This window comes from Gadus chalcogrammus, chromosome 10, assembly GCF_026213295.1.
Source record: "Gadus chalcogrammus isolate NIFS_2021 chromosome 10, NIFS_Gcha_1.0, whole genome shotgun sequence".
Classification (NCBI taxonomy): Eukaryota; Metazoa; Chordata; class Actinopteri; order Gadiformes; family Gadidae; genus Gadus; species Gadus chalcogrammus.
The window spans coordinates 21,792,584-21,808,756 of NC_079421.1; the positions used below are offsets into that span (position 1 = coordinate 21,792,584).

At 42.7% G+C, this 16,173-nt stretch overlaps 1 protein-coding gene across 1 annotated transcript in view; it reads left to right on the forward strand.

Moving 5' to 3' along the window:
• Positions 1-16,173, forward strand: part of diaph2 (diaphanous-related formin 2) — a 378,439-nt gene that overhangs the window by 233,045 nt on the left and 129,221 nt on the right.

The window sequence follows — 16,173 nt, forward strand, 5'->3', positions numbered from 1 at the left end:
AGTATATTTAGACATGTGTCATGATTGCCACTCCATATTTTTCTGCTATTATGGCGAGGGCTAGTATTTGGCCCAATTTTGCAATTCGTGTCTCAATCTAAAATAAGACTTAGTGATTCGTGCTGCCTATGAGGCCGCTAGTTGCAGAATGGAGAGGTAGTGGTCTTGCCACGTCTCAGCACCACACACTAACTGGAAAGAAGGACTTGAAGTGTGAGGTAATTACACTCCTCTTCGAGGCAAACAAAAGTATACTATAAAAAAAATTCCTATGTATATTAGACAGCAAATCCAATAAGTTCAATATAATCATCAATTTGCCATATTCATTCCGAAACTATGGAACACGAAATTTGGCGCTTGAATGAAAACCAACCGACTTCAACACATTCCACCTGTTTTTGAACCACACTGCAATGTTTCTGATTTTTGTTATGTATAGTAATTCATTCGTTTTTCGGTCAATTATTGAACGGTACAGCATCCTCCTGTGCTTCAAATGCAACCATCAAATCTCTTTGTTAACACTTTTCTAACCTGTTTTCTGTTTTATTTGAAGGCTTCTGCTGTCTTGTTTGTGAGGAAAAGTGCCTGTTAGGGTATTCACAGCCATGTACAAATTCACATTGCATACAATCTGATTTATTTTTGCTGCTGGACAAACCCACACTGCTATTCACGATATTTTCTGACTGATTAACCACCAGTAAGGCTATCTCGGGGGAATAAAAAAGAAAATGATGAAAAAAAATAATTACTCCTAGATTTGCAAAGTGGCAAGGTACTGTTACAGCTGCAACTGGTGCCTAATGAGTGAGTCCACATACGTTGTTTAGCATGTACTTATACTCCTGAGGGCGTTTTGCATTGTGCTTTGTTGTTAATACGACTCTTTTGGTCGGTATGTATCCTGTCATTTTCCTTAGGGCTTTAAATGCAGCAGTGTTGTACTTTTTGTATTGCTTTGAGGACTTTGGGTCTGTGATTATTTCTATCTTTGTTTGTAAATGATGCTACTATGTCAGTGTCCCGTGGCTTTGTTGTGTACTGTTTGCCGTATAAAATGCATTGATGATGGTGTATTTCTCACAATCCAGACAAATAAAGTTTGGATTTTAAATGATCGGATATCAGTTCCTCATTTTTTCTTCGCTCTGCTTCTTGCTGTGTTGTTTCCCCTCCCCTTAGGGTTTACACAATAGGATTTTGTTTTCGTTTACATACGCTGTTGTGTTTCCTTATCGTGTTTCACGGTTCAGGACACTGGTGTTAGAGTGCTTATCGCTTATGGGGGGACCTTGTTATTAATTGTTGTTCACTTCACCGCCCCTGCAGATATTACATCGCTCACACTGGCTCTCAAAGTGATGAAGCGTGCAAGATTGCTCTCTCTCTCACACACACACACACACACACACACACACACACACACACACACACACACACACACACACACACACACACACACACACACACACACACACACACACACACACACACACACACACACACACACACACACACACACACACACTTATATGCACACATAAACATACAAACATACCTACATGTGTACGCACCACACACATAAAACAAATCATTGCCTGTGCAAAATATTCAGTAGTGGGTTCATTTAACCCAAAACGCTAGCTCTCCTGTCTCTCCTTCTCAACCTGTTGGACTTTTCTCCCCTCCATCCCACACTCTCATCCTCTCTGTGCGTCACAACATGGGTCCCTTAGGTTCTCATGTGTGATGGATATTACCCCACCCTCTTCATGCATGAATCCCTGGTTTATTTTCATCAATTCAGTCAAAACATCCCACACACTGCTACTGCAGACCTAGTGTAACTGAAAATAACATTTTAAAAACGGTTCAAGGTTTCGATGATGCAAAAATCAGACCTACTTACTGATCAGCGGGGCACCTGTGAATAATAATCCAAGAGGACTTCCAGGAATAATACACTAAGCAAAAGTATTTTTTGTAATCATGAATGGTTTGAAACAGCATGACTCAATTCATGTCGTCAATCACATTTTAAACAATCAGATGACCTCAAACAAAATTAAGGGAAATCAACTGCAATCTCCCTTCTAACCTGGAGCCCATAATGTCTGGGAAAAGAGGGTCTTACCAACCCCAGCCCTCCAACAGCTGACTCCCCAGCAGCCGATAAAACCAGGGTTGAGGCATGCTTGTTACGCGCGGCGCAATCCTCTCTCGATATAACATACCTAACCTTTAAGCCCATCCAGGACTCCACATGTGTGTGGCTGATACATCACAGAACAGCCGGGATCTAACTTGCAAGATACATCTGTGGTTTGTGGGGACATGATCATCCCGATAAGGTCCTTATGACCCTATTAGGGCCAACGCTGTGCATGTGAAACCTCTTATCGCTTGGCTCAGCTCTTGATACATTTTCCCACCAGCCCTGTTCTACTGGACCAGATTGTCGCTAGATTGATCTAGATTGCTGTAACTTCAGCTCTAAATTAATCTCTCAAAATTATTATTTGAAGTGTGGTGGGAAAGAAAAAGACAGCCTTCTGATTGGCTAATTACCAATCAGGCAGTTCTAATTTAGGTTCAATACTAAACAGTGTCAGGGTTGTAATCACTTTAAACTGAACCTATGTGTTCTTCTTCAATGGCAATGACCAACAGAATACAACTAATCTTTCCAGACTTTTTTAATGATGAATGGCTTATAAACCGTCTTCTTTAACTTTCATACGTCATGAAGCCACCATTCTACGTAGATATTTCCCTGCATAATTTAATGTTCCTCATTGAGAATGAAACAGAAAGGACATGAATCGTTCTCACATTCAAAAAGGAAAAGCTGAAGGACAGTAGCCACCAGTGTTGTATATAAATATATATTCCAGGGACATATCACACATTTAATCCCTCTGGCACCTTTTCCCCCGTCTCACACCAAAACGACCTGCTTCCGGGATAGAAAATTAATTTCCAACAAACAAGTAATCGCAGGGAGGAGGTGCTTTCACACTCTTCATGATTTCTCAACTTAAGATGGCTGGCACAAAGGAGACGAGGATGGAGGTGGGATCTGCTGTTCTAATATTTTTTTCCCACATGTCCCTTGTATAAGCCCACGGACTCCCCGGGCAGGCATGTCCACGTCGGACTATGATATCCCTTATACTTGCATTGATGACATGACACTGTAAGTCGCTTTAGGTAAAAGCAGCTGCTAAATTACTTAATAGTATAAATCTGACTTACTTGTGTTTTTTTTTAATAGCCCATTAAAATCTGTGTTCACATTTCGATTTTTTTTATTTGCTTTGAACATAAGCCCTGGATTGGTGATTTTGCTAGTGATTAGGTATTACCCGCCTTTTGAAAGATGTAGGACATGTTCACAAATGGGGAATCCCGGCTTTGAAAGGTTGCTAATTTTGCTATTTAATCATGTAGCAGACGGTTTTATCCAAAGCAACATAAAACATTTTTTTAGATACACTCCATGTCGGACCAGATGGGGGTTAGGGCATCTCGCCCAGGGATGCCTCAGGCAGACTGCAGTCAATGGGGTCTAAGCCCCAGAACCTTTAGCTGTCAGTCAAACACCATAACCACGAGGGTGTCCTGTAGCAGGCTTTGAAATTAAAACAGCTAGGGTAAGGGTTAACGTAAGGTATCTTTCCTCAGGCAGAATCACTGTTAGATAGACCACCAACCATCAACAACCAGCTGCATTAAGCAGACGAGAACCTAATCGTTACACACATCCACACCCACTGGAAGCATGAAAGATGATGGATTACAGCCCCCTTGTCTAATCCATAATGCCTCATCGAGGATTGCACGGTTCGTAATCCCTAGGAGCATAATCCAAGCAACGAACGGTTAAACAACAGTTAAAGTGATCGCCCCGAATGCCACGTATGGTTCACCGTGTCATGGATGCCTGTTGACGTGGAGAAGATGGGAAAAAATGTCTGTAACATGTTATTGCTTCTTGCTTTTTCTAGATCTAAAGTGTTAAGGTAGCATTGAGGTCATTTGGTTTCAAATGTTAAAGCTCTAACAGTTAGACCTGATGAGGCTTCTAGCTTTTGGATCGTTGATAATATTTTTTTATTATAATTGTTATATTTGAATCATAATAGAGACATACAAGGAGTGTCATTTGAATTGATGATGTACCCTGCTCTTAAAGTAGAGTCTACTCAACACATTCAAAAGGGGCGCAACCGTTGCTGTGTAAAAACCAATAAGTATCGTACATGTAATGTTATGTACATCTTAAAAAAGCTAATGGTATATCGAACCAAGTTTCTGGTTCTGACGCCACCACATGGTCTATAATACGACAAAACACTATTGATTGCTCTAAACCTTTGAAAAATCGGGCATTAGCGGTGCTTTAGGTGGGCAGGGATCGTGTTCTAAATACATCTCAAAGACAAGGGTTGAATCTTCTACATTCTACATTCTTCTGTCATTTCTGATTATTCTTGCCATCGAATGATGTGATTGTGTGAGGGAATAACGTACTGATGTAATGCAAGGCTCTCATTGAATTTGAACACCGCACCATGAAGGAGAACATGGAATAACTGCAGACAGGGAGATCAGCAGCGCGGCTACGCCGGGGCCCCACGAGCCCAGGACAACGCCCACTCATCGTTTTTCAGTTTGAACCAGAGCTTGGAACCCGCCCACTCCGCCTCCCCATCGCACAGCCCTCATGTCTCACTTTATCTGAGGACACACAACCACACACACACACACACACACGCACACAAAGGCGCGCAAGTACACATGCACACAAACACAAGCACATACACAAATGCATAAACGCACGCACATGCAAGCACGCAGTCACGCATTGGCACACACGTGTCCACACCCACACACGTTCACGCACGTACACACACACACACACACACACACACACACACACACACTCGCATTCACTTTGAACGCACCCACATACATTCACACAAATACACATGCACTTTCACACACGCACACACACACAAAGAAACACACAGACACGCATATACACACATGCACTTTTTACAATCACAAATCCAAATTCCCTGCAGAGGGTCCATCTGTACAGGAACCACGTTTTACTCTTCTTCCTCTCCCCCCCGCCTGCTTCTCTATCTCTTTCTCTACCTCTCTCTCTCTCTCTTTCTTTATTTTCACCTCTCTGTCTCTCTTATATCATTGCTGCTCATCAAAGTCCTCTTTCCCAATACTATTTTTTTCGCTCTTCCATTTCTATTTTCCCTCAGAGAGGAAAATCGATGGTGGTCGAATGTACACGAGTGTGATAGCATGGGGGTGGTGGTGGGGGCTCTGGCTCTGTGTTCTGCTTTTGTTTACTGCCTCTTCAAGGGTTCTAAACCTTCCAGGCTGGGATGAAGTCATGATGATCACGTCGTGGTCGGATGGGGAGAGAGGAGGGGTGTCAGCAGGGATTTTGGTTCCTGCCTTCTCCCTTCGCTTTTCGGCATGCGTCGATAACAGAGAGTTATCCAATGATCATCTCTGTAGTTCTGATGGCACCATGTATGTACCATGTATGTACCTGTATGTACCGATCGGAGTCAGACCGGCCAAAACGTAAAAAGAGATGTTGAGGTTGAACTTAATGGAGCTAAAACATATAGTACATGTTTTGATTCTTTCACCTTTAGTATTATTATTATAAAAGGTTCGGCCTTATTATTATTATAAAAACATCGCAACATCACATCGCAATGATCGCCTCCATTTTTTAACACTAGGAGCATTTCAGTGATAGTTATGTTGGTCATTGTTTAATGATTTATTAGGAAATTGTTTGTCATTTTGGGGAGGTTTTGTTGTGTTTTGTTCAATAGCCTCGTTTTCAATAGCCTCATGTTATATCGATGTTGATTTAGGATTTGAAAGTACTACAACTATCTTGAGTCCTACCAATAGGGCTGAGTATCGCCTACAGAAAATCCCATGATGTATCCTTACACCCTAACAATGATCCACTAATCGACCCCTTTAACTGGTGCAATGGTACCTTAGGGAAATCTGAAATACCTTCATGGAATGTCCCCATAAGTAAGGTTTTTCCATTGGGGTTGGTTGTATTACCTTCCTGTTGTTACTAGGTCTTCTGTCAAATGCAGCCTTGTGAGTACAGCTTGCAAGGTGGATAGTCAGTTTGTATGATATACAGGAGCTCTGAGCTGTGATTAAAAAGTGTTGCCCTGAATACAATGCATACATACAAACACCCGGAGCCGTTTATAATCAGTTAAAAGTGTTTTTTTGTGTTGGAAAAACACTTGTTCACGAGTGCTGGGATAAATATCCCACGACAGTAAATCTGTGTTAATTACTGTGTTCATTACTGTGTAGTCAATGCATGTGAGAGAAGAACAGTGATTGGTGAGTGGGAGTGTTGATTTTTAGATATAATCAGGATTTTGGAGGATCCAGAGAAATAAGGGTTTGTTTCTCCGCTTTAAAGAAGGTTCAAAGTGTTTCCGATTTCAGTCAGACTTTTGTTAGCAATTGGTAAAAAAACAGACATTTTCCTAAGCTATGCTTCTCCTAGGCAAATATGTGTGTTTCTAATCAATTGGGGTTTGAAGTTGTAAAAGTTTGCTTTGGAAGAGTAAAGCTCTCTTTCAAATCCTGATGCAAGTGCTTAGCCCTTTTTTTCCACCACAAATAATTCATAGATTACATAAATATACAGTTATCCAAGAAAATGTTCAATAAAGATCATTGAGAAGTGCGCTTTAGTCCACAGATTCTCCCACACATCATCCAGGGTTGTTTCTAGTACATCAACCCCCTAGGAGCTGCTGGTTCTCTGGCTCTCATCTGTGGCTACTCATGCTTCAAGCACTATCAATTCAACGTTTCCACACCTGCAGGATGATAATGAGACAAAACATCCACTGTACACCTGTTCAACCCTGTAGAGAACTCCAGCGCTCCGTAGTTTAATCGCTAAAGTAGCAAAGTGTAGATCTTTCTCCTGCAGCAAAGTTCGCTGTTATCAACCACAGAGTGTGAACGGTACGACACTGTTCGGGTGTTATCAGGATTGTTGGTTTAACGTGAACTCCTCCCTATTCCAATTTAGAAAAAGGTGTGATGTGTTTCGGATGACATCATTAACTGACTTTCCTGTCCAATTCTCTCTCCCTTTCTGGTACACTCGGTTGGTTTGCCCCTTTTACTTTTTCTGCCCTTTGTGAATCTAATCCCTAATTTAAGTGAGATGTTCATCTAGAACTTCTCTCTTTCTACATCTCGCTCCTCCATTCTCTCTCCTTACTTTCTCTTTCAACCTCCCTATTAATATTTCCTTCTCACTCTCTGTTAGCACTGTCTACTTCTCCCTCTATATCAGTTGTGTTGGCAGAAAATAGTTAAAAAAAATAAAGTTGGTGGAACAGAATGTTTTTCATTTTACACCGACACGCACAAACACACACGTGTGTCAACACACACACACACACACACACACACACACACACACACACACACACACACACACACACACACACACACACACACACACACTACCGTGCTGCAGTCCACCATGGATAAATAAAATACAATATTTCAATTATTCAATTATTACAAATATTCATGTAGCAGACACTTCTATCCAAAGAACTTTAGAGTGAATGCATATGTATCCATGATCAGGTCAGGGTTTGGAACTCTTTCTGTAAGGATGCCTCTGAAAAGGTAGCTTGCAGACATTGAATAGGATCAAACACCTGCATAAATAGACCCTTTTCATAGATTCTTTGTGGCAGGATAAACCAAGGTTTCACTCATAACACTAATTAAGGGTCTGCTCCTCTGACGTCCCAGGGCTGCGGGTAGTAGACATAGCTTCACTAGTTTAAGCTATACTACCCTTGCTCTGGTTCATAAAATAAGTGGACCCATAATCGGTGTAATGAGTGACACCTGTGTTTGTCCTACACGATACCACCTCCACCCCCTCCAAAAAGATATATTCTTCAGACAAGGTTGCAGACGATGCCTACGCAGGACAAACTAAACAGCTGACTAGTAGAACAGGGGGAGTAATGGAAGCTAGGACACACCTGGGGTTCACAAGGAGACAAAGGAGAAGGTGGCAGGAGGAGGAAGAAGAGGAGGAATGGCAGGAGGGCGAATAGGAGGTGGAGGAGGTGCGGTGAGGGAGATGGAAGAAAGGGAGAAGGAGAAAGAAGAGGAGGCGCTTTAGGAGAAAGAGGAGGATGAACGGTAGGAAGGGAATGATGAGAAGGAACGGTAGAAGGAGGAGCAGGTGTTGGACTATAGGGGGGTGGAGCTGTTTCTGTCAGGGCTCCAGTGTCTCCCTGTGTGTGGTGTGTGTGATGTCCTCTCTTCCGGCCCTCGCTAGGCAGAGGAGGGCCTCCTCATCCTGGCAGCTCGTGACTAGATGATATCACTGCAGTGCTTTGGCTTCCTTGTCGATTACGTGCTCTGTGTGTGTGTGTGTGTGTGTGTGGGTGTGTGTGTGTGTGTGTGTGTGTGTGTGTGTGTGTGTGTGTGTGTGTGGTGTGTGTGTGTGTTCGGTGTGTGTGTGTGTGTGGGTGTGTGTGTGTGTGTGTGTGTGTGGGTGTGTGTGTGTGTGTGTGTGTGTGTGTGTGTGTGTGTGTGTGTGTGTGTGTGCAGAGAGAAAGGGGGGACAGGGGATAGTGTAATAGTTGAGGCATTCAACTCGGCACTCTGGGTTGATCCCAAGTGTCCGCAGTAGGCATCCTTGAGCAAGATGCACTGCGTGTTATGAATAAAAAGTTAACCGTGTGTTGTACTCCACGTGAGCCTGCTATGTGATTACGTGTGATCTATGTATGTATGTATTCACCCACACACAAACAAACCCACAGACACTTGTTTATGTAGGCACATGCTCACTTCGGGACTTCATACCATCTGCTGGATTCACAGCATACACAGACACATACACACACACGCAAAAAAGCATCTTTACCCAGTGACGAAAATACAGTTGGCCAACTAGGCATTGTACCGACAGGTTTATGCAGAGTAATTTCTATCGTCGTTTATATAGAATTTCCCTCTGCAATTCTTGCATTTCTGTATCCGCCATGCAGTAAATCTGAAGCAGCAGCTTATCCTGATCACGCACACCCGGCATGCTTCTACAAGTCCATCTGCAACACTTTCAACCCACATATCTCCTCCAATAAGACTGTCGACTGTGACTAAGCGCTCCGATCGGAGAACGACGACGACGCTCACTGTATTCCACGGTCCACAGAGTTCAACTTTCTTGGGTCCAAGGTAGCCCTGTGTGGAGTAGAGACGATAGTCCCTCCATAAGTTTAGCTTTGTCTTTACCATAGAATGCGTGTTTAATTTCAAACCTTTATTACGTCTTGCAATAAACTCCTGTAGACTCCTGCTCCATTGACTCAGATTCCTACACTCTGCACTCTCTTAGAAACTTTAGGCTGTAGCACTTTACATTCCTGAAGTTGCTCTAATATCGATTGTGTGATTAGATTGTCCTTAGCCTCGCCGCCTTTGAGTCGCCTTGGATCTAGGCGTGTGCTAAATTACCAAAGGTAAGTGTGATTACAATCAATGCTACCGAATAACCCTGGCATCCTTGCCGTCAGTAGAATAAATAAGTACTATTTAAGTGATCCTTACTGTTGACGGAATAGCTGTTTTTCTTTCTTTCTGCCTGTACTAGTTTATTTAACACTTTATTTAACACACACACACACACGCACGCACGCACACACACACACACACACACACACACGCACACACGCACGCACGCACGCACGCACGCGCACGCACGCACGCACGCACGCACGCACGCACGCACGCACGCACGCACGCACGCACGCACGCACGCACGCACGCACGCACGCACGCACGCACGCACGCACGCACGCACGCACGCACGCACGCACACACACACACACACATACACACGTGTATCTATAGCAACAGCAGATTCCCCCGTGTGGGGGTGAGGGCAGGATTAGGTAGGTATTAAATGAGCACTTTATCACAATCTGTTGCCGTGAAAGAGACGAAAAGAGAGAGGAGAGAAAGAGTAAGAGAGAGGGAGAATGAGATGAAGAGAAAGAGAGAGGCAGGGAAAGGGAGAGGGATGGAGAATGAGAGAGGTAGAGATGGAGAGGGATGGAGGGACAGGGAGAGAGACATTTAGAGATAGATGGAAAGAGAGGGAAGGAGACAAGATGGAGAGGTAAAGGTTCCCTGCTGCTGAGGGAATTGACCAGTATACTGAATTTCCCGTTATGCAAGGCTTTCATCATATGCGTCAATATGTTTATGTATAATATCTGTGATGTTTGCATGTGTGTCTTACGTACTATTATGTGCAGTACATAGAGTATGTCTGTCTGTGTATGTGCAGTAGTATGTAACAGCTCAAAGCCTTCCTGTCTAAATTAGGCTTTCCTGACAAACACATCAGTGTTCCACAGCAGAACGCTAGTTGGTATTCCACTCGAGTCTCCCTCTCCTCCACTCTCTCTCTCTCTCTCTCTCTCTCTCTCTCTTCCATGTACTGTACTCTGACGCTCTTCAACTCCTCTCCTTTTCCCTCCCATACCCCAGTGTTTCATTTACCCCTGTCACGTTTTTGTCTTTATTTATATGTAAGTGTCTTTCACTCCGAATCTCATCTCCATCTTCGCTCTGTGAATCACTCTTGGTCTATCTCGGACTCTCTCTCTTCTTTTTTGTTCGCTTGAACTCTATCTATCTTTCTCTCTCTCTCTGTATCACTGTGACCGTCTCTTTCTCTCTTTCTATCTCTGTGTGTGTGTCTCTCTCTCCCTCTACCATTAACAGTGTCTCTCTGTCTTTCTCACTCTCCATTAAATATTCATGTCCATCCATAGAGGGAAAGCTGTAGCAGCAGAGGTTCAGCAGTCCAACGCAACAACTTGGCTTTTGAAACGATTGCCGACCTGGAGTGGTAAAGAGAGAGTGGTATAGTTAGAGGGAGTGAGAGAGAGACAGAGAGAGAGGGAGAGAGAGAGAGAGAAATCCAGAGAGTGAGAGAAAGATGGTGGATGGAGTAGGCGTGTTTTTTCCTCTCAATGTTATAAAATAATTCAGCATTCAATTTGAAATACACCAGTGTACCCAACCTCTTGTTAATTCAACAAACTATTAAAAGCGAGGCGATGCGAAATCAGAGACAGAGCATGAAAAACAGCAAAATAACAGCCCAATCAAGGCTAAAACTCAACTGTTTCCAAAGTTAGTGCTAGCGCTAGCACCAGAACGCGCCATGACAGACCTTGAGGCTAGGCAAAGACACTGATGCAGAGTCGATCAAAATTCTTCTGGCGTTTCCAACGAGCGTTGTTGGCGGAACAGTTAGGTGCGCCACCGCCATCCGGATTAAACCGCCAACGGTTTAATCCGGATGGCGATAGCCGCTGAAGCTACGTAAGCATTGTGACATCAAAGCAGTGTTGCATAGTGTAGCCTGCTTATAAATTCAATAAAAAAGAAGAAAGCGAGACAAAGAGCAACATTGAAGGACGTCCAAGAAGGCATTTTTTTCAATTAACAAAACTTTTGCGGTTACTTTTACAGAAATACCTTGCGGTCGTTTATTTGTTTTCCTCTCCCTGACACACGGAAGTGACGATTCTATCGACCAATCGACAGACGGCGTGTGTAGAGTGTAGTATGACAGACCCTACCCAACTTTTTGCTTAGGAAACGCGAACCGTGCCGCACCTTACCGCACCGAACTGTACCGCACCCCTCGGTGGAAACGCACCATTAGAAGCAACTCTCTCATCCACTCAAGCCCCTTCGGTTAGTCTTGGAAACTCGTATGACAGAAATTAACAGACTGTTGTTTAAATTATGTTACTTGTATTGGAGAGAGAGCATAGGGCTCTTTTGTAGCTTGGCTAAACTATGTCTGTTCGAGGCGAAAGTGCACTTTGTTTGCGAAAGTTCTTAACAGTGTGTTTTTTATGTTGTTTTCCTTTATGCTGTTATCAGTGTGTTTCAAGGGCTTCACAATGTTCATATCACTGGACTTAGATTTGCATTCTAGTCTTTCTTCCAGAGGTGTTAGCATTATTTTTACAAGTTTGAATGTCCGTGGATTGGGGCATTCCATTAAAACGGCAAAAGTATTCTCTCATTTGAAGTCCTTAGCTGCAGACATTATATTCCTACAAGAAACTCATATTAAGCCCACGAGAGCAAAAATGCGTCGATGCAGCTGAGTCAATCAAATTTCCCAGTCCACAATTTCCAATAAAGCTCGTAGAGTGGCTATTTTGATTAGCAAAACTAGCCCATTTAGGCATGTTTCCACCATGTGTGATCCAAATGGCAGCTATATTTAGGAGACGTCATAGGTTTTGAATTACCCCGCAATCGGATTCATCAACACAATTTCACTATATTACGGGTGTAGTGAGGACAGTTTAGGACACTTTATCGACAAAAATCACAATGACATTAGTTGTTGTCATCGATATATGTGCGAGAACAGATCTTAAATCTACCTTCAGGATGTTATCTCTCTTAGGGACCGTCAACATTTACACCCCCAGACTGGTGGCATATAGCCTGGGTTAGGGCTGGGCGATATGACCAAAATATCATATCCCGATATAGGTCATTCATATCCCGATAACGATATATATCACGATATAGCACATTTTCTGTAAATTCAATGAATAAATACTGTATTTTCCGCACTATAAGACGCACCAGAGTGCCGCAGCAGCTAAATTGAATGATGTGTACATATATAAGCAGCACTCGTCTATAAACCGCAGGTGTTTTAATGTTTAATTACCATTAGGGCTTGCCCAAATGCCATTTTTCAGGCTTCGAATACTCGTTGGTTTTTCCGAGCGAATATTCGAATACTCGTTCCAGAAAAAAACACCATCAAAACCAACATTAATAATCCCTATATACTCCCTGGAACCGATTTTGACAGTATCTGCATATTTTGTTGAAGATTTAATAGCTTTTGAAGGTTAATTAGTAGGCCTAAGTAGGTTGAAGTTCCTTAGTTTTTCCCCGTGAAAGCGAACAGCTGTTGTTCCGTTCCAAATCAGCTGTCCTCTGCCGCACCGTTATATAAGCCGAAGAATCGAAAAAAAGAAAAAAAGGCGCGTCCAGAATTACGGTAGTTTATATAAAGTGGCCTATTTCGTAGCCCCTCTTTTAGGTACGAGCTCACTTTGTCTTGGCTGGTCGTGGGAGTCCTTCTCCTATTCAGAATTGTCACGTTCACTCTCCTCCATGTTTGTTTGTGTTTCGTTCATGTGCCGTGTGGAAGAGTCGTCCAAATGACGTAAAATATTACCGTAAAGAGTGTGATTTGCGATAAGACGATATAAACGATAGAGGATAATATGAAACGATAGACATTTTTATATCATCACACGATATATATCGTCATATCGCCCAACCCTAGCCTGGGTATACCCATGCTGCCTTGCGTGCAATTTCATTTTGCGCTCCTAAGCCAGCCTGGATTCCATGGATCTGATTTTCGCCTGTGATAGGGAACCAATCACAGAACGGGGAGGGGCGGCAAGACGATGACGACGTCTATGCAACACACCGAAGCTTGTAGTATACGGATCCAAAATGGCAGCAGACGCGTTACCTTTCGATGCAGTCTTAGATAGTGTTCTAAGTAGTTTAGAACGCAAGTTTATTTTGAAAAAAGAGAAACTTTCGGCGTTAAACTTTCATTACCAAGAAGGATGTCTTTGCCCTGCTACCAACAGGCTTTGATTGGCTATGAGCTACGTACAGACTCATATGATAGACATTCGTAGCGCCCAATGAACGTCTCTAGGCAATCGTAAACCACACCTCAAATACGAGAAAATTAATGTGTGGTTCCCAGACCTCATCTCAATGTAGATTAAGATGAGGTCTGGCGTTAGCCAGGCTAGGTGGCATAGACTTTACCATGGAATTGTATCGGGAAAGAAATCACCACAAATCAATAAAAATACTTTTTCTTATTCTGGACTGCCTGTTAAAACAAAAGTGAATAACCAAATAATTCTTAGTAGTTTGAAAATATGGCAGCAAATTAAGAAGTGCTGCAAGTTACCTGGAACCTCTAGCTATGCTCCAATGTGTCATAGCTAGTGCTGTCAGTTTAACGCGTTATTAACGGCATTAACGCAAACCAATTTTAACGCCGTTAATTTTTTTATCGCGCGATTAACTAAATTAACTGGTCGGCGGATGGCCCAGGGCCATCCGCCGACGGTTGCATGTACTGTGAACAAGGAGTCAGTCTTTGTAGACGCATACTGCAGCCAATGAAATCGCCTCCCTCTACAAAGCCGATGTGTGGATATTAATACAAAAGAGGACACAAACAACAGGTGACTAAAAACAATCCTATCATTCCACATTTCTTTAAAAATATATAACGACCGGCTTTTTCCCTTATGGATCCAGGAAACGAGTGGAGTGTATTTGCATAACCGCGATCTGATTTGCCGACGGATCCGGCGCTGCCTGAAAAGTTTAACATTTCTCAACTTTTTGACGCAGGCCACGGAGCTGAATGGACGGACGGACCCAAAATGCATTTCGCGAGCGCCCCATCCAATGAGAACCGTCAACGGACGGAGGTAGTGTGAACAAGGCCCGAGGTTGCGGGCGCAAAGCTCAGGCTGCCGGACGGTGCTGCAAGGAACTTTTATAAACGCAATATTGTTATCCGGCAGCCGACAGCCCCGAAACGGTAACGGCCCACCGTGCATTTCCTCCTTCATTCTCAGATGCAACTTTTTATAGTTGGGGGCTAAAAGGCATAGTCGTTTTACAAGATTTGTACATTGACAAACATTTTGCCTCATTTAGTCAGCTAAACAATAAGGTTTACCTTCCACCAACCAACACACTTCTTTAGATACCTACAGGTTAGGAAAATGTCTGCTAAAAAATGCTTATTTTGAATCCCTCCCCAAGGAAAGCAGGGTTTATAGTTTTTTGCATGGCACACAGGAATCCAAACACCTGATTTCAAATTTTGCAAAGGTATTCTCTGAACAAGTGAACTATGCCAGATAATCTTTGAAGAAAGCTTGGGAAGAGGAACTGGGTCTCCAAATTAATGTTATTGTTTGGGTAGAGAGTCTCAGTATAATCCAATATTGTTCTATTAATGCCAAACATCACTTAATCCTGTTTAAGGTCATGCATATACGCCATTATTCCTACAGTATCCCCTTTGTGGGGTGACTGTTCCTTAACCCACCTCTTCTGGACCTGTCTAAAATTGTATGACAGCTGGTGTGGAGTATTGCAATGGTTTTCTGCAATGTACGACTTTGTGTTCAAGCCTGAGCCAGAGTGGCACTGTTTGGCTACTCCCTGTCTCTATTGACTCATTGTCCCCCTGTACAGCACACCATTATGTATAGATAGATAGATCGAAAACTTTATTGCAATGTCAACACAGTTGATTGGAATTTGTCTTAGGACCATGCAGGTTAAAATAAGGCAATACACGCACAGTACATACAGTACATTAAAGACAATGACGCGTGCAATCATTCAACCCAGTAAAAGATAAAAAGATCTCGTGCTATTGCAACTTCCCATAAAGTGTTTGTGCAGTCTATAAAGTGCATGTTAATGGAAAAGAGACAGATTTTAAGGCTTTGGAAGTCAGAAGCAGTGCCACGCTTCAAGACGTGTTAATCAGAACTGCCATTCTTAGACCATCTTGCTCAACTTAATGGAGACCTCGCGCAGTCGTGAGATTCATCATAGGCCACTCACCTCTTCTTTGATATATTATGTTTTACCTTTGAGTTCTAGTAATGCAACAATGCATTTCATTGTCTTTCTTTTTACCTTTCTTCCTTTCTTTTGTTTTTTCCATCTGCTTATTTTCTATTCATATTTGCATACTTTTTACTCCTAATCTTTGTACTTCACGACTTGAAAAAACATAAGAAATATATTGAACAAATAAAAGAAAGATCATAACAAAGAGACAGACAGAGGGAGAGAGATAGAGACAGATAGACATGGAGACAAAGAGAAAGGACTAGAAGGATGATTAGAGAGAGCGACACACGTACACACAAACACACCCTTAACAATAGAGGGAACGAT